Genomic DNA, 20805 nt, shown 5'->3' with positions numbered 1-20805 from the left:
ATTAAAATTACTATTATCTTTATTAACTTAGAAAATATAAATTTTGTATTTTAATTCTAATTTTTTTAATAGGTTTTTTTAGTTTTTCCTACTTTTAGCCAAAAGGCCATATAGAGCTTAAGTTGGGAGCTAAATGCTTCTTCACAATAATTTTCTCCAATCTGGAAGACAAGGAACAAGTCTTTGAAGAAGGCCCCTACTTTTTCAACAACACATGTCTCTTTATGAGACACTGGGAGGAATGTTACAACCCAAATTAGGAAAAACTCCTAGTGGCACCTATTTGGGTTCAATTATTTGTTCTGCCAGTTGACTTTTGGGACCCAGAGATCCTGGAAGGCATTGGAAAATCCATCAAGAACTTCGTCAAGGTTGCAGACTCCACCAGAAAGGGAAGATACACTTCATACGCCCAGATCTGTGTTTATATGAACATAACAGAGCCACTGCCAGAATTCATAGAGTTGGAATACCATGATGAGGTGTGGCCATAACCTCTAGACTATGAGCACATACCTTTTAGATGTCACAAGTGCTACGAGTATGGAAATTTGTTTCGTCCATGCCCTTTGAACAAGCAAGAACAAAATGAAGCGTTTAACAATAATTCGGAGGACAGAGAAACAAAAGATGTAGAGGGATTCTAGGAAGTCTAGAGAAGAAAAAGGAATCAGAAAAATTTGCAAAACCCTAATTAGGGACCATTGGAGAGGACCTCCACAATCACAATTTCTATGAGATCCTACAGGAGTACGAGAATAATGCAAAACCCTTGCATTGAAGATGCGCCTAGAAATGAATCCAAACCCCCAAAGGGGAGGGAGCAACACCAAATGAAAAGCAGAAGTGGAACCGTACGAAAAAAAAGTAACCATGCAAATAGTGGACCAAGCCAATATGGAGATCGACAATCAGAAGGAAGACCTTAGCACGGAAGAACAAGTGATGAAACACTTGTTGAGCAAATGGTGACACCTTGATGAGAGATTTATCCCAAAAGATCAGAAACAGTTGTACAAGGATACTTTTCAACAATATCAGGCAAAGCAGGGCATGCTAGGAGCAAATCAACTGAAGCACTTGGGATCCCAAGCAAGCCAAGTGATGGAGCAAGGACCTCAGGGGAAAGGAGGAAATAAATGAGGTAGAAAGAACTTGAGTGAGTCCATTCAAATGGTAGGGGAAATTCTAGTAAATTTGGGAAGGGTGGTGTCGTTGTCAACAGTTTTCCACCAACTCAATAAACCTTTGAAATGATAATTACATCTTGGAATGTCTGAGGCCTCAACAACAGAGGCAAACAATAGTGCCTAAAGGAGAGACTAAGAAAAGACAAGCCAAGTATTATGATACTTCAAGAGACAAATATTGCGGAAGTTAAGCTCAAAGAAATCCTAAAGAGTTATAACCACTATTATGAGGTAATTTCCCAAGATGCTAGAGGCATTAGCAGAGACATTTTCTTCAAAGCCTCGATCCTCCCATGCATGGTCTCATATCACTGACCCATCTGATTGGAAATAGATTTGAGAATTGTTGAAATACAGCAACAAGAATATTCCAATTTAATTTGTCCTTGAATTAAATTAGTGAATTAAAATCAAATTGAGTCTTAACAACTACTTGGAAATAATTAATTAATTTATTTTAAATTAATTAGTTGGAGAAATTCAAGTTAGAATTCTTTCCGAAGTCATGCAAGAGTTATCCCTTCCATTAAGGAGGTAAGATTGAGTTATATTTGAGTTTTAATTAGTTAACTCAGTTTACTGAGTTAAGTCCAGTTAAGCTAGTTCCTAACTGTTTGAGGAAGTAATAGGGAGTTAACAGTAAGTTGATGCATGCGTGCACTCAACTAGTGCTACTCCATTTAACTGAAGATTCCCTCATAAGAAACTCATGTATGTCTATTCTGAGAAAGACCAAGTTGAGTTAAATATCAAGGATAGTGTACTATCAGTTGCATGTGTTTTCTTATAAAGAAAAATATTGCATGCAGTCAAGGAATCATCCTTGAGTATTGCACAGTTTTGGAGGAGGTCACCCACTTGGTTGAAGGAACATCATCCACTAGGAACAACACAAGGAAATAGGAGCCTGAAGGGTAGAGAGGAAGGCTAGAGATAAGCATAGACTGCCTATGAGCATCTGTGAGGATTGTACTGAGAGTTAGCTAGCTATGAGAGCTAAGGCTTTGTATTATTCCTATGCATTTCCACTTGTATGATATTACAATATAGTGGGATTTTTAACTGAGGCTTTCCCTAAAGTATTTTCATGTGTATTTTGCAATTGATTCTTCTTCTTCTAGTTATATTATTCAACTCGATCATTAATTTTCTGCAAATTGATAGTAGAAGTAGGTTATAGTATTCTTCTTTGATTTATTTTGCATTATCGGGTTGACGTACATCAGATTTTCTACATGGTATCAGAGCGAGTGTTTGTAGGAAATTTCTACATGGTATCAGAGTTGTGAACAATATACTGAGAAGATAATTTGAAGTTTGAAGTTCGGGGTTGTAGGTGCAAATCGAATTCATATCATACTTCAAGGTTGGCCATGGCATTCTATGGCTTGAGACTCAAGTATGCGTTGGAAGGTAGCTCAAATTACATAGCATGGAAATATAGAATGGAGGTTCTATTAGAAGGCAATGGCTTAAAGGAATTCATTGATCAAGAAATCCCAAAGCCAACTTCAACTAGAGCACAAGATTTGACTGAGTGGAAGAAGTGTGTGGCGAAGGCGAGACAAATCATCCTTGAGGGAGTTCGAGACCATATTGTCTCGAGTCTATATGGGAAGGATACTCCATTTTCAATGTGGAAAACATTGAAGGACCTCTACCAGAACAGTACCGACTAGAGGAAATTGGTGCTCAAGTATAAGCTTCGAAGAATCAAGATGGAGAAGGGAGATACTTTTTCCACATATCTGAACAAGCTCACCACTTGTAGAGACGAGCTTCACACTATGGGAATAACTACTGATGATGGTGATATGGTGAGCCTCACTCTCCTTGGCCTTCCAAAGAGCTCGAATAGCTACTAGGACTCTGTGAATGGAAGGGAGAAACTGTCATATTGGGAACAACTGTGGTCAGATCTTATGCAGGAGGAGATCAAGTAGAGCACAAGAGATTGTTCTTCATCCAAGAATGATGATGAAGAAAATATGACCTTAGCAAGTAAGGCAAGGAAAGGGAAGGAGAAAGATTCCCATTCAAAATTGAATTCTTCTCATGGAGGGAAGAAGGGTGACATGTCTACAGTGAGATGCTTTAATTGTCACAATATGGGACATTATGCGACTCATTGATCATCGAAGAAGTCCAAGAAGGGATCCTCGAAAGGATAATAAGGTGAGGCATTAGCCTCTCAGTTCGAAATGGACTTTACCCTCATCGCATGCATGGTATCATCGATGATGGGTTGTGTCTGGTATCTTGACAGTGGAGCCTCATTCCACATGATCAGTGATAAACATTTATTCAGTTCCTTAGAGGAGAAATACCTCAAGATGCGCATAGATATGGGTGAAGACGAAAGGTATATGTTTCAAGAGTGGGCACTGTTGCTTTTCACAGGAAGCATGGAGCTCCTCTCACCTTGACAGATGTGAAGTATGTACCTAGACTGAAGAATAATTTGATATCGGTCGCGATGTTGGAGGACAAAGGCTACGATGTTGTCTTTAGTAAAGGAAAGGAATTCCTAAGACACATATCCACGGGTTAGACAAAGAGGATAGGGATTCGGGTGAATAATTTCTATAAACTAGAGGTAGATTATTGTGCAGCATTGAGTACAAAGGCAGAATTGGTGCAAACCCAAGACATTGGCGAGTTGTGGCACAGGCAGTTGGGCCATTTGCGTCATGGCACTTTGAAGATAATGCAACGAATATCTACAGGACTTCCCAAAAGTAAACCTGAGCAAGTTGACACATGCAAAGGTTGTACCTTGGGAAAATAAAGCAAGTCTTCTTTCATGACCGAGACAGTCGAGCATAGGTTATCTTAGAGCGAGTTCATACTGATGTGTGTGGACCATTCTCAACAGCATCCACGGTGAAGCAAAGGTATTATGTGATTTTCATTAATGACTATTCTCATAAATGTTGGGTTTATTTCATGTAGAAGAAGGACCAAACCTTCACAAAGTTTTGTGAGTTCAAAGCTTTGGTTGAGAAAGAGTCAAGGAAGAAGACCAAAGCCTTGAGAAGCAACAACGGTGGAGAATATGTCTCTCAAGAGTTTAAGGACTTCTATGCAGTGGAAGGAATTAAATGAATGTTGATGACACCTCATAACCCACAACAAAATGGGGTGGCTGAGAGGAAGAGTAGAACTATTGTAGGGCAACATGGGTAATGTTGCATGACCAAGGCATACCACTTCACTTGTGGGCTGAGGCATGCAACACAACGGTCTATTTTCAGAATAGAATCCCCTATCGCATACTTGGGATGAAGACACCAGAGGAAGCTTTATCCTGTAAGAGACCAGATGTGGATCACTTCAAGATCTTTAGCTCATTGGTATATTTCCATGTGACAAAGGGTGAAAGAAAGAAGCTTGAGCTGACAGTAGAGTTGGGGATATTTATGGGGTACACTAATACACCTCACAATTATCGAGTGTAATTTCCTACCAGCCGGAGGATAGTGGTTCACAGAGATCTCAAGTTTGATGAGCAAAAGGCCATATGAGTTTCCCTTGAGAGGGAGCTCCAACTACAGGCTGTGGAGGAACTATTGGTTCCTAAGGAGGACGAGCCTCATACTTACGCGGAGTAGCTACATGCAGAGGTTTTAGGAGTGGAGACATCCACTCAAGCAAAGTCTTCCATAGATGGACAGAGGCACACAAAAGAAGATGACATATTGTTGGAGGATGCGAGAGAGAATGTGGGAGCACCATCTTCTCAGCAAAGATAGAGGAGGTCACCTGAGAGGTACACTGGATACCTGGCCCTTGCTGGGGAATGTGTTGAGACCAAGCCATCTTCCTCTAAGGAAGTAGTGCAAAGGCCAATTTGGGTTGATGCTATGGTGGAGGAGTATGACTCCATAGTTTGTAACAGTGTTTAGGACGTGGTTCTGAGACCAGAGAACAAGTCAGTTGTGAGTTCCCGTCTGCTTTACAAGGTAAAGAAGCTGTTGATGGTAGTGTGGAGAAGCGTAAATTAAGATTTGTTGCCCGTGGCTTCTCACAGGTCGAGAGGATCATGTTGTTGCAATATATTTCGATAGAGGATAAAGATGCTAACATTTTGATAAAGGCATTGTCAAAGTGTAAATTTGAGTTCCATAGAAAGGATTGGGGTGGAAAATAATCCCTTTCTTATTGAGAGATAGTGTTGAAATATGGAAACAAGAATATTCCAATTTAATTTTTCGTTGAATTAAATTGTAAATTAAAATTGAATTTATAGCTACTTGGAATTAATTAATTAATTTATTTTAAATTAATTAGTTTGAGAAATTCAAGTTAGATGTCTTTCTGAAGTCATGCAAGAGTTATCCCTTTCATTAAGGAGCTAAGATTGAGTTATGTTTGAGTTGTAATTAGTTAACTCAGTTTACTCAGTTAAGTCTAGTTAAATTAGTTCCAAACTGTTTGAGGAACTAATAGTGAGTTAACAATCAGTTGATACATGCATGCACTCAACTAGTGCTACTCCAGTTAACTAAAAGTTCTGTCATCAGAAACTCATGCATGTCTATTCCAAGAAAGACCTGGTTGAGTTAAACATCAACGACAATGTACTATTAGTTGCACGTGTTTTCTTATACAGAAAACTCATACATGTAGTCAAGGAATCATCCTTGCGTATTGCACAGTTTTGGAGGAGGTCATCCACTTGGTTGAAGGAAGATCATCCACTAGGAACAACACAAGGAAAAGGGAGCTTGGAGGGCAGAGAGGAAGGCTCGAGAGAAGCCTAGATTGCCTATGAGAATCTCTGAGGATTGTACTGAGAGCTGGATAGCTATGAGAGCTAAGGCTTTGTATAATTCTTATGTATTTCCACTTGTATGATAATACAATAGACTAGGGTTTTTAGTTGAGGCTTTCCTCAAAGTATTTTCATGTGTATTGTGTGATTGATTCTTCTTATTCTAGTTATATTGTTTAGCTCGATATTTAAGCTTCCGCAAATTGATAGTAGAAGTAGGTTATAGTATTCTGCTTTGATTTACATTGTATTATCTGGTTAACCTACATTAATTTTTCTACAAGAAATGGACTGAAGAATCACCCATTCAGATTCAAAGCCATCTAGTTATGAGACCCCAACCTAATGAAGAAAATAGAGGAATGATGGAGTACCACTGAGACAAAAGGAAGAAACATCATGCATACCTTCCAACTGAAGTTAAATGAGATCAAACATAAGATCAAGAAATGGAATCGTGAAGAGTTCGACTATATCATGAAATACCAATGCCAACTGAATAATAAATTCTAATATTTACAATAACAGATCATCCAAAATGGTTAAACAGAGAGCCTCGCGGTGGAAGAAGGGAACTTAATCAATCAGCTAGAGGAGAGGAGAAAGTAAGAGGAGATTTTATGGAAGCAGAAATCTAGGGTCAACTGGCTGAGGGAAGGAGAATGGGATACCTGGTTCTTCCATAAAGCAATGATTCAGCACTGGCAACAGAACTAGATCTATTTCCTGAAGAACAAAGATGGAAATTGGGTAGTCCAACACGAGGAGATGGAGGATCTACTTGTTCATTACTTTGAATCCATCCTAAGAGATCCACATCAAGACCACTCAGAGGTTACTCAACGGATCATGAGGAACATTCCACAACTTATCTCTAGATAATATAATCTAGCCCTCATGTGCACACTGATGCAAGAAGAGGTCGAGGAGGTAGTGAAAGGAATGGTGAAGAAAAAGAAACCCAGACAGGATGACTTCACAGTGGAATTATATCGGGTTTCTTGGAACTTTATAGGGTTGGATATACTAGATGTGGTGGAAGAATCAATTTTAAACCAAAATGTATGTCCTATCTTTAATATGACATTCATTTCTTTAATTTCAAAATCCTCTAAATCTGAACACCCCCAAGGATTTATACCTATCTCCCTCTGCAACGCCATATACAAAATCATAACCATGGTGATTGTTAAATGGTTGAAGCCTCTAGTTCCTTAGCTCATCTCCCCCAAGAAAATGTGTTTTGTTGAAGGTCGGCAAATCTTTGATGGCTTTTTCACTTCCCAAGAAATAGTGAATTCTCTCCAATTTCAAAAACTCCCATGCATGATGATCAAGCTAGACCTTTCCAAGGCCTACGATCGCCTAAGTTGGGAGTACCTCAACAATGTCCTCAGGGTTTCAAGCTTTATCAGAGATGGATTAATTGGGTCTAGGCCTTGGTGTCATCCCTTTTGTTCTCTATTCTACTCAATGGCTCCTCCTTTCAAACTCTTAACCCCTCGCGCAACCTGCACCAAGGCAATCCCCTCTCCCTGTTTCTCTTTATTATTTTTGCTGAAGGTTTGGGTTGATACCTTAAGGTTGAAGGTATAAATTCCCAGATAAAAGGCCTGAGGCTATGGGGCAATGACCTCCCCATTAGACATCAATAGTTCATAGACAATATCATGCTCTTTTGTCATGTTTCGCTTCGCGAAGCTCGCCACATCAAAGAGGTACTCCTCATCTTCATGGAGGCATCAAGGGCAATGATCAACAATGACAAATCATACATTTTCTTTTTTAATACTCCCAGAAACATACAGCCTTATCTAGCTCAGGTCCTGGGGTTCGGTATTGGAACTTTACCTTCCAAGTATCTGGGAATGCCCCTGATGGTAAACTCCCTAAACACCTCCTGGTAGAAATCCCTGCTTAAAAAAATTATGGGAAAAATTAGTGGTTGGGCTTTTCAATGGTTAAATTTGGTGGGCTAGACAAAGCTTCTTAAAGAATTTCTACAATCTATCCTAATTTATCAGCTCTCAGGGATGGCAATGCCAAAAACCTCTTGCGCAAATATAATGGAAACGATTAAGAAGTTTCTATGAGGAGCTCAACAAATGAAAAAAAGGGTGCTGGTATCTTGGCCAAACTTAACAAATAAAAAGATGGATGGAGCAGGAGGAATAGAATGTTGACTCTTAGTATTTTTTATTGCTTTTCATGCATATAGTTTTTAATTTATAGTTTTCAGTCACCTATATATATATATATATATATAGTGAGAGAGATAGAGAGAGAGAGAGCTAGAATATGGTTGTCGACATGACAATCAAGTTTATATAGCTTGGTTTGATAGATTAAGTTTTCTTTGCTACTAGATGACTTATAATGTGATTAGGTGCTCAATAGACATCGCTTCCCAATGTGCAAGTTGACAACACCTAACTAGGATCTTTATGGTTGTAACTTGGTTACTTATTTTATAATGAAAAACAAAGATCTACCAAGCTTAATAAAAAAAAACTTTTCATAATTTTAAAAATATAAATTAATAGCTATTATTTATATAGATGTATTAAAATTGTTGAATTTTTAGACATTTATTTATTAACATTGATAATGTGTTATATATTTATTGAAATGCATATTACCATTATCATTATCTTTAACCATTAATTTTCATTATAAAATGTAAACAAATTTGTTTAACCATTAATTTTCATTATAAAATGTAAACAAATTTGTTTAACCAATCAAAATAAGTTTAGAAATTATATTTATTCAATTATATGCCCAATTCATCCTTACAAAAAAAATGTATATTTTTCCTCCACCAATATTTTCAAATTGATTGGTTATGAATATGTTGAACAATGTTAAAAAGAAATATCCATTTTTTATAATGATATTATGATTTGTTTTTCTTACTTTCCTTCCTTTAGTTTTATTAATCATCAAAATATTCATTTTTCCAGTAACATTTGTTTATAAAAAAAAATAACTTCATTCTATTCACTTACAATTTTTAATTTTTTTAAATCAAAACTTTATATTGAAAATTTAAGCAAAATTAACGATAAAATGACTTTTCCTTCACACTTTTTCAAGAGAAAAAAACTCGTAAGTCTTTCCCAAAATTTCATTCAGAAATTTATATTAAAATCTTAGAGCAAAATTAACAATGCTATAATATGACATTTTTATCGATACATATTTCTATATTATTACATTAATTTCATCAACTTTTAATATTAATTTTAACATCCATCAAAATAATTAGTTTTAATTATTAAAACCTTAATCATTTTAAGGATATTTCTATATATATTTTTCCCTATCCTAAGGTTTCCAAACCATACTTGTGTACTATTTATTTTATATCTCCTCTTCATTTTCTCCCCTTGTCCTAACAGTGGATTCAGATGGTAGATTAAAAAGTTCGACAAAAAATATTATATGTATAGATCTTCCTTGGTCTATATTAAACAACTCCAACGACATAAACTTGAATACTACAATTCAAAAATCTTTGGTTCACACCTCGGTAAAGGTTATGCGGTGTTCAATTCTCTCTCCTCTTCATTTTCTCCCCTTGTCCTAGTAATGGATTCAGATGGTGGTTTAGAAAGTTCGACAAAAAATATCGCATCTATGGATCTTCCTTTATCATATTAAAAAACTCCAACCACATAAACCTAAACTTGATTACTACAATGCAAAACTATTTGGTTCACACCTGGGTAACGGTTATGCGATGTTTAATGAAGGCCTAGCAAAAAACCTGTGTGATAAGCTTTCCTATTTCTTTTCTCTATCCATTATTTTCCTCTTCATAATGGTGCCAAATAGCTTGGTAAACAGATGGCTACTCATGATTTCGAGATATTTTACATATAGCTGTTTTATTATCACTATTATGAATAGATATTACTTTCTTAACCTGCCATTTTAAAAGAAACCCATGTAATATGTCTTGATTTAATTTATCTTTGAGAAGTACATATAAAGGTATTTTTATTTATATTTATTTATTTATTAGGAAATTTAATTTTTTAAAGTATAATTTGTACATTTATTAGGCATCATTAATATATGTTCTTGGGTATATGGTCATAATTTACTTAATGGGAAATTGGATATGTTATTACCACTTATTTATAGAGTAATTAATGTAAAATTCAAGAAGATTTGGCATTTCAAGGATAACAACATTATTTATGAATGCATTGTAAAAAAGAAATTTGAATATAACCTTGGCAACTCAAGCATCTCAAGAAGTGCCTGGGACTATTTCTCTATCGTTCAATCCTAGAGGATTAATGGAATCTAGTTTTCACTGAAAATGAAGCTCTATGTGAGCAGTTCTCTCCTCAATCCTGCCTAAATGATACTTTTGATTGCGTTGGTATCTTTTTACACCCTCCAAGATAGAAAATATGTTACATCTCTTATCTTATTTATTCATGAACATTACACCTAACAACCACACTTAAATACTACTTTAATACAAAACACTCATGCTATTATATACATTCAAAATAATATTGAGTCGAGAGGCTCATTCCACAGCCCAGTATGAGGGGATGTGTAAGTATGTCTGTCTTGTTGTTCCACTTTAAAATAACATTAGAAGATAAAAATTATGTTCTAAATAGAGAAATAATGTCTACTTTAATAAAAAATTGAATATGTTGTAAAGTAATTAGAAGTAAAACAATGAAAATTAACACGTTTTATTTTGCACTCTAAAGAAGTTTGCAGGTGAAGAAATTTGATCCCTCTAACGGATATATATTGGTATGTAAATACAATTTTTTTTAATTATAGTCTAACAAGGTGACATTTTCACCTGGAAAAGAATTGAAATCTGGAACAATTTTGATGAAATATGGTGGAATTTTTTGGAAATGAGGGTTACAACTATCAATCTTTAGAATTTTGGGTGCCCCCGAGGTCCTTGATGGTGTTGAATCTATTTCTACCATCACAAAAATGATTCAAACACTCTTATGGTTGGATTTCTTGAAAAAAAAGATCATTTGATTCCCACAAGAAATTAGTCATCTGGGAAAAATCATCACCTAGTTAGACAATACCCATTTTTGAAGCTAATAGGCATTTCTCTTTTGAAATAGGGATTCCATAATTCTAATTTAATTATTAATTATTTAGTGGATGGTAGAGATTTAATTGAAACTAAATATTTTTAGTAGTATACCCAAATCAAAGGTTGGGAATGATCGTCAAAGAAATTATGTCCATTTCATGAAATTGATTAATTAGAAAAAAAATGCCATTTGATAAGTGTCATATGAAGTAAGTTATGTTTTTTGGGCATGTGGTATTTAGAATCCATGGTATTGGGCCATGGTATTTAACAAGGGCTATTTATAAATTAAGAATCTCCATAAATCTCGAGAAGTAATAATCTTGTTCCATATTTTCTTTCATATATATGTGCATGTTTATTACAATTCAATTACATTTTATGTCACTTTTTAAATAATTTTATCAACTGAGATGTCATTTAAAGACTAATTTAATACAAAACACTCATACTATTATATACATTCAAAACATTATTGAGCTTAAAGGCTCATTCTACATCCCAATATCAGGGGATGTGTAAGTATGTTCGTCCTGTCGTTCTCCTTCAAAATAAAATTAAAAAATAAAAATTATGTTATAAAAGGAAAGATAATGTTGGTTATAATAAAAAAAATGAATATGATGTAAAGTAATTAGAAGTAAAACAATGAAAATTAACACATTGTATTTTATACTCTAAAGAAGTTTGCAAGTGAAGAAATTTGATCCCTCTTGCCTCATGTTAGATCCACAGTTAAGATGGATGTATGCTAGTATGTAAATAATTTTTTTTAAGAGTAGTCTAACAATGTGACATTTTTCGTGGAAATGAATGGAAATGTGGAACAATTTTGATGAAATCTGAAGTAAATTTTTGAAAACGAGGGTTACAACTATCAGTTCTTACCTTCAAATATTTCTTAAACTGCGAGAAAAAAAAATGCGTTTCAATTTCTTTTTATTCTTCTGAGTTAAGAATAGAAAAAGAACTCTATGTTCTTACTTTGAAAAGCAGGACACTATGTTCTTGTAATGGTAGACCTGTTTATTTTAGTCAGATCTAACTAGCTAAAATGAGGAACAACTCTTAATTTAGATTTGATTTCAATTCAACAGAAGATAGAAAAACAAGACTGTAGTTGACTCAAAGCGTGGGCGCCCTATTTTCCTCCGAGCTGAAAGTGCTCTTCTCTATAAATTTTGTTTGGCAGTGGCGACGAACAGTTGACTCAAACTTTAGATCCCCTATTTTCATCAACCTGGAAGTGCTCTTCTCTATAAATTTGTGTTTGGCAAAGGCCAACAACTCTCAAGCTGGGAATAGTTGCCAAGCCTATTCACACCTACCAGTTCTGTTCCACTCGATATCAACGTCCTTGGATTGTTGGATTGCTCTTCTTGGATAACAAACATCAAATTGTCTGAGCAGAAAATGGATTTCAATTGTGATATTCCGGAGGAATTTGTTGATATTTTAGTCCAGGATTTTGCTTATGATCCAATTCGGCTTCCAATTTCGGATGACCCTTCTCAAATTCTTTATAACCGCAGAACGCTGGAGGCTATCTGGGACGGCAAACAGAATGCCATGAACCCATACAAGCGGCAACCCTTCCATATTGGCGATGTCATCCCACAGACGGAGTTCAGGCAACGGATGTGCCAATACATTCTCAACAAGAGCAGCCAAGGCATATTTCTAGGGCTTCATGTCATTCCTGACTACACTCAAGTTTTGAATGAGACAGGTATGAAAGATCTGTTGAAAGAAATGGTTGCAGCTGCGATTCAATGTTCAAAGAAGGCGAAGAAGAGACGAAGTCCTAGAAATAGAAATAGAAAAGCAGATGCCGGTGAATTAGAGCTTTGGAACGCACTGTGGAGAAAACTGAATCTTGTACGTCTTTATTGCCAATACAGGGTAGAAAACAGAGAACTTTTTTGTTCAATCAAAGGATATGAATACTTGTTCAAGGTAATCACTATACCGCTACTAAATTCATGCTATTCACAAACAAGGTTTGGATACACATGTGATGACGCCAAGGAGGTTTGCAAAGAAGTGGCCAGGATCGTTGATGTCGTGGGCGGTCTGAAAAAGATTGATTTGGAGATGGCACGTAAAAACTCTGTAACGGCGTTTGTAAACATCCTAGATGATCTTGTACACAACCAAAGCGAATATTTCAACACTCAGAGTATGGTTGTAAGAATTTGCCATCTCATTAGTAAGGCATTTGAGCACATTATCAACATAACTTCTCAATATTCTGTGTTGGTGGGAGTCTCTGTTATTTTCCTGCCCACTGACGTTCAAATATTAAGATATGTTTCTTTATGTAAGGCATGCCAAAAAAAATCAATTGTTTTACAGACGTTGAAGTAATATCTTAATTTTTTATCAACCCATTTGTAATCAATACCAATTTTTACATGAATATTAGATTGGTATTTTTCATTAACTTTTTTATTTGGTTTTTATTTAAGAAGTTATTGTATTTATATTATATCATAAAAATAATATGAGTGGTTTTTTTGGTTATAATGTTGTATATTTCTTTAAGAGAAACATATATTACTGTATATTGTTAATGTTCCATGGTGTCATTGAATTGAGAGGATTTCACTCTGGGATGTTGATGTTTCATTATGCTATTGGATATTTTATTGGCTTAGCTATGTCAAGAGAAATGAACTCATGATTAGCTAAAATTATTTAATTACATAAACTCAACTAATTAAACTAATCCTCAAAACTTTTCTTTCCAATATTCTCATAAAATAAAATAATATTTTCTTTTTAAAATAATATTTTTTTTTATACTGTATTTTATTAATATATATATATATATATATAATAAATTAAAATTACCATTATCTTTATTAACTTAGAAAATATAAATTTTGTATTTTAATCCTAATTTTTGAATAAGTTTTTTTTTAACTTTCATACTTTTAAAAATATAAATTAAAAATTATTATTTATATAGATGTATTAAAATTGTTGAATTTTGAGATATTTATTTATTAACATTGATCATGTATTATATATTTATTGAAATGCATATTATCATTATCATTATTTTTAACCATTAGTTTTCATTATAAAGTGTAAACAAATTTGTTTCCCCAATCAAAATGTCTTTCAAAATTATATTTATTCAATCATATACACAATTCATGAATAACAACCTTAAAAAAAAAGTTGTGCATATGTTTCCTCCAACAATCTTCTCAAATAGGTTGGTTATGAGTATGTTGAATAATGTTATAAAGGAGATATCCATTTTTAATTTTGATATGATGTTTTTTTTCTTACTTTCCTTCCTTTAGTTTTATTATTCATCAAAATATTCATTTTTCCAATAACATTTTTTATACAAAAAAGAGTAGCCTTGTTCTATTCATTTATACTGCTTGAGTGGGCTTAATGGTTAAGAACACGTGTTTCCTCCTAAGGGGTCATAGGTTCAAAAACCACTGATCCAAATTGGATCCATGAAGAATTGTCAGAAGGACCATGACTGTATCAGGTCAGGACAAACATCAAAGAATTCGGGAACAATGATCAAAACACCCTGAACCAGTGGCAATGGCAGCCAGCGTGGAACGATGAGGACCTCGGTCAAAGCGCACTGACCGAGGCCCATGGAGAGTGCGCGAGAGGCGAAATTAGCCCCTGGGAGGCCCGGATTGGGAAATAGAGGAGGTTTTTGATGCTCGATCGCGCATCGCTGGGTGAAAAGGTTTGAAATGGAGAAGCCCCAAGTGCTTGGTCGTGTGGAGAGCCAGAGAACCGAAGTGCGAAAGGTGAAAAAGGGCTAAAAGCTAAAGGCGGGATCCACTCCGAAACCAGTGTTATTGATCGGAGGCTCATTGAACGGTAAGCAGTTTTGGATGAAAGCGCAGCGATTCCACTTAGCAATCGATGCGTGGTGAGCGGAGGAGAGAGAAAATCACCGCTCATCGCATGCTAATGGTCGAGCAAGTCAACCACGCTAAATGAGTAGACAACATTGGATTTGGGGGATCCAGGTCTAACGGCTAAGAGTGCGCCCGATGGGGAAGCGGAATCGACGAGGGATTAAGCCACAGTTTTTAAAGAATTTGAGGTCTGTTTTGACTGCCACGGTGGAGGAAGACTCATTCCACGACGTAACCGAAGAATTGAACTGACGAAGCAGGCTAGCGCCCTTTACAGGAGGACATGTTGCCACTCCCTGTGAGCCTGATGATGACGCTGAACACGGAATTCCAATCGTAGCTGCAGTAGGTGATTCGACGGAGGTGGAATAGGAACTGAACAAACATGGGAACAAATGGCCTTAAAGCCATGAACAGAGACAGAAGACACACAGAGAGACAGAGAGACCATAACCCAGAGAGGAGGATGGAATACAAAGAGAAGAAGATAGTGAAGCAAAGAAAAAGCAGAAAGAAGACAGAGGGTCGAGCTGACCAAAGGTAGCATCGAGCACCAGAGAGCTTGAGAGATTCAAACCATCCTCGAGAGGATCTGTCAGACCCAAGAGGTCAAAAATCTGGTAGGCAATAGAGTCTGTGCACTCCAGTGGCTTGGGAAATCCAAGGACCACCCTGCCAAGAAAATTTGTTTCAGGAGACTTATATTTAACTCCTGCATTGTAATTCTCTACTTAAGACATAATAAAATAAGGCCACCACTGAGAGCTGGACCGGAGATGTAGCCTTGGAGGATAGGGTGAACTCCTTATTAATTTCTTATGTTCTTGTATCTGCTTATTGTATTTCTCTATTGTCTTTCCATTTCAATTGTCTATGTATTTGCAATCTAATCGATCCGTTGCTTAAAATAACATAGACATACACACCAACACATGAGTCTGTAATACCTTTATTTAATAAATCTTTACCTGAGGTCACTCATTAGGTGATTATCGGTTCAAGTGGTATCAAAGCTCTAGGCTGTAAGGTTAGACAAGCTTGTGTTGGTTAACTATTGAATGCTCACTAGATCAAAGCTCAAATTAGGAGAAGGAGAGTTGGTCGAAACTAATCCTGAAATTGGGAGAGTCTATCCTCGAAAGACAATGTTAGAGGAAGGTTCTATGGGGCCAAACCCTCAATTCATAGAATGTTTCCTAGCTATAAAGTCTATGGTAGAAGAAATGTATAGGGACTTCAGAAAGCATAAGGTTGAAGATTCAACAGGTTCTAAAAAAGATAAAGAAGAATATGAGTCTCATTTCCATGACCACTCCAAGGGAAAAGGGAAAGAGGAAAGCTTTCTCACACTTCCTAATAGCCCTGTGCATAATAAGAAAGCATCTTTTATTAAGCTAGATGTTAAGTTTGATTTGCATATATATGATGGAGAGCTAAATGATGAGAAGTTGGACAATTGGATTAGTAAAATTAATGTGTCTTGCAGAGTACAGAACATAGACTCAGACAAGAGTAAGATTCAGCTGGCAAGCCTACGCCTAGGAGGCATAGCCTTGGTTTGGTGAGAAGGAAAAACCCAAGCTGATATGAAAAGACATGGTAAGACAATCTCTGTCTGGAGTGAATTTTTTTATGCAATCAAAAAGCAGTTCTATCCATTGGTCTACATGCAACAAGCCATGATGAGTTGGCAAACTCTTCGACAGCTGAAAGGGAAAAGTGTGCAAGTGTTCACTCAAGAATTTAAAAAGAGAGCATTGATGTTGGGTATCTCATTAGACTCACCATAGACTCTTTTTAAGTACATTGGTGGTCTACACAGCTACATGAGGCATAACATCCTCATGTTCAATCCCACTAGTATAGATGAGGTATCTGTACAAGCTACTCATCTAGAAGCTAGAGGAAAGAATGGAAATACAAAAGTTGGGGGACCATCCCAACCCACTGCAAACAAGAGCAAGGAGAAAAGAAAGAAGAAGTGGAAATCAAGGAAGGCTAACACTACACAGAAAAGCAAATCTTCATGCACTCACTGTAAAAAGGATTGGCATGATGATGAGCATTGTTGGATTCTGCATCCAGAGCTGAGACCTAAGAAGTCTGAGGGCAAGAAGAAGAAGACTGTTGCAGCTATTCAGAAAGATTTAGGGTCAAACTCAGGAGATGAAACAACTATTGCAGCCACGGGTATAAAAGGTAAGAATTTTGAAGCATCTACTAGTAATTCTGCTCAATTTGTTATTGGTGAAGAAAATGAGAGGAAAAGACATGAGCTTTTCCATATTCGAGTTGTTTCCAAAAATCAAAAGATTGATAGTTTGTTTGATAGTGGCTTACAAGTAAATCTAATTTCTGAAGCAATTGTAAAGAAGTTGGGATTAGCAACTACACCTCATTAGAAACCATACCCATTAGGATGGTTGAAAGATAAAGCACAACTACAAGTGACTACACAGTACAAACTCAAGTTTTCTTTTGGGTCAGCATTTGTAGATGAGGTTGAGTTAGACATAATTCCTTTGGATATATGTGGAATTGTTTTAGGAAGCCCTTACTTGTATGATATAAAGGCTATCTTCTATAGAGCTAAGAACAACTATCTACTTGTTAAAGATGGAATTGAATACTTTGTAAGAGCTCATAAGCTCAAGAATAATTATACTCACATAAACTCAGGGCAAATGAAAAGAATGATAAATTCATGCAAACAATTCTTACTGATGGTTGTAAAGGAAAAGAAACATGATAAAACCAATGTATTTGAGGGCTGTAATGCTGAACAACAAGCTGATATAGAAAAGGTTGTTTCAGAGTATGATGTCTTATTTCAAGAACCTAAAGGTCTGCCACCCAAAAGGGGAATAGTACATGATATTATTTTTCAGCAAGATGTACCATTGCCTAACATTGGAATGTATAGGTTGTTTGCTTTAGAGAATGTTGAAATCAAGGAGTAGGTGCAGGAGTTGCTCGAGAAAGGGTTCATCAGGCCTAGCACATCACCATGTGGGTCACCAATCGTTTTGGTGTGAAAGAAAGATGGTTCGTGGAGAATGTGCATTGATTACTGACCACTGAATAAGATAACAATCAAAAATCGTTATCCCCTTCCTCGCATAGATGATCTTTTAGATCAATTGAAGGAAGTTGTTTATTTCACCAAACTAGATTTGCATAGTGGATACCATCAGGTCAGGGTTGTAGAGCAAGATGCATGGAAGACTGCTTTCAAAACAAAGCAGGGATTGTATGAATGGCTGGTTATGCCTTTTGGCTTGACCAATGCTCCTGTTACTTTCATGAGATTAATGAATGATGTACTCAGACCTTTTCTTGATGATTTTTTTATTGTGTACTTGGATGACATTCTGATTTTTAGTAAAACATGGGAAGAACATTTAAAGCATGTTAAGCAGACACTAGATGTTTTGAAAAGAGAAAAAAATTATGTTAAACTCTCAAAATGTGAATTTGGCAAAACATCTCTAAACTACTTGGGTCATATAGTAGGGGGAGGTGAATTGAAAATAGATCCCTCTAAGGTGGCAACCATTGTAAACTGGCCTAAACCCAAGTCTGTTACAGAAGTGGGAAGCTTCTTAGGAGTAGCCCAATATTGGAGAAAGATCATTTCTAACTTTTCCTCAATTGAAGCTCTCTTAGATGCTTTAATAGGATTGAAGAAGGTGTTTCAGCGGGGAGGCAAAAATCAGAAAGCCTTTGACACCATGAAGGAAAAGAGTAGTACAACACCCGTAGTAGCACTGCGAAATCTGCAAAGACCATTTGAGATCCAAATTGATGCCAGTGACTATGCCATGGGAGTAGTGTTGACTCAACACGGTAATCCCATATGTTATCATTCTGAGACTTTTAATCCTGCAGTAGTTAACTATCCTACATATGATAAAGAATTGTATGCATTAGTTTAGAGTGTGAAAAAGTGGATGCATTACTTAATGGGCAAAGAGATAGTGATACATACTGATCATCAACCACTTCAATACCTACATTCCCAAACTAAGTTTTAGCAATCAAGACATTACAGATGGATGGGTTTTCTAAAACAGTTTCATTTAGTCATCAGATATAAAAAGGGCATACATAACAAATTTGCAGACATGTTATTGTGGAGCACTTGGAAGATATGCTTTTTGACAAGAAATCTAGTGGTTTTTCAATAATATTTCTAACCTTTTCTGCATTATGAGTCTAAAGAATATAAGGGTTTTGATAAATTGTGTGAAAATGGACAAACGAAGCTCAATCACTAATAATTGATGTTTTCTATGCAGAAGGACGCGGAAACAGGGAATCATCGAGTAAAAACAAGAAGTGAAGGGAAAGTAACTGTTGTCCCGTCGACAGGGAACTGGATGCGGACAATATCAAGTAAAATTAGAGCCGAATAGTCTAGGAAAAGAACGCAGGATACCGAGACGGAGAACGCAAAAAAGGAAAGAGAAGAACTGAACGATTAGCGAATCCCTCAGGATCTTCGATCCTGAGGGATCGCTGCTTTAAGCTTATCTTTTGTATCTAGATATCTCCGTCATTTCTGTTATATAAAGGTACCACGCCATCGAGCGTGGGGGACGACTGTTGTTGTAATTACAAGCTTCAGAACAACTTTGATCATTAAGTTTTGTTAAGACCTGATTTAATGCAATCAATATAAAGGACTTGGTGTTCACTTCATTTCTGCATCTGATGTAACTTTAAGCAGTGTACCATTGGTAGCCAAGGGCCCAGCTCCGACGGTCACTTGCTGTTGTATCATACGGTGATTTGTGTGGTTTGCTTATTTCTCTTGTTTCAGTAATCCGATATATCTTTTATATGATAGAATATGCTTCCTAATTAATATCTGAATCTGAATAAGTTCTTTAACCCACGTCTCTATATTACACAAAGTGAATCTATTCGAATTGCATCCATTTCTATAGCAAGATATTGGTATGAATGTTATCATCATTGGATTCATATAAAATAACTATTTGCGAGGCTTGAAGATAATATCACTTTGTTCAGAAGCACAGTCACATCATACATTACTCTCGGATTGCTACAGTAGTCTAGAACGTGTACATACATTTGAGTTTGTTGTTCCATTTGAGTTTGTTGTTCCATTTGAGTTTGCTGTTCCATTTGAGTTTGCTGTTCCAATTTATATGATTGACGTTTCCTGTTTATGATAGTTTGCTGTTCCATTTAATTACTGCTGTTCCATTTGATTACTCTTGTTCCATTTTAGAATTGTTGTTCCATTTTACTTTCGCTAATCTGCCTTTATTGCTTTTGCGTGATAGCAGGCCTAAGGCTGTCGTGAGCCCAGCAAGACGCTGCCTAGCTCCCAGACCTATAAGTCCATGCTTTGGTTTTCTTTCTTTATCAGTTTCTAAAGGGAAGGGTTATTGTTTCCGTACCCTTGACTGATCAACTGCTTTCTGTGATTTTATCTTTTCAGTTGGTTTAGTTACAGCTTAGTGTTTGTTTCCTTTCAAATCATTAGAACGCTATACTACCGAGCATTCTTGGACAAAATAGCCTCGGATTGAGTTACTCCTTGAAAGAACAAAACGATCCCGGATTGACTTAATAATGTGGAATAATTGGTGGTGTGAGACACCCTAGTTATCGCTCTACATTTTGGCGCCGTTGCCGGGGAAGGGTTAATAGCCATTTGTCCTTTATAGAGTAGTGCGCAAATCTGCTAGGAGGGAGTTGGATTTTAAAAACGGAAGGTAAGAACCTGCGTACGGAGCATGTAAAAGCCCTGCTCCACCATCCGCTCTCTTAGTAGAATTGTTGGTTGATAGGATTTAGTAGTTTTCCTAG

This window comes from Pinus tabuliformis, chromosome 7 (assembly GCF_031772625.1).
Source record: "Pinus tabuliformis cultivar Carrire ecotype Pingquan chromosome 7, CPIR1, whole genome shotgun sequence".
NCBI lineage: Eukaryota > Viridiplantae > Streptophyta > Pinopsida > Pinales > Pinaceae > Pinus > Pinus tabuliformis.
This window is presented reverse-complemented; position numbering follows the sequence as displayed.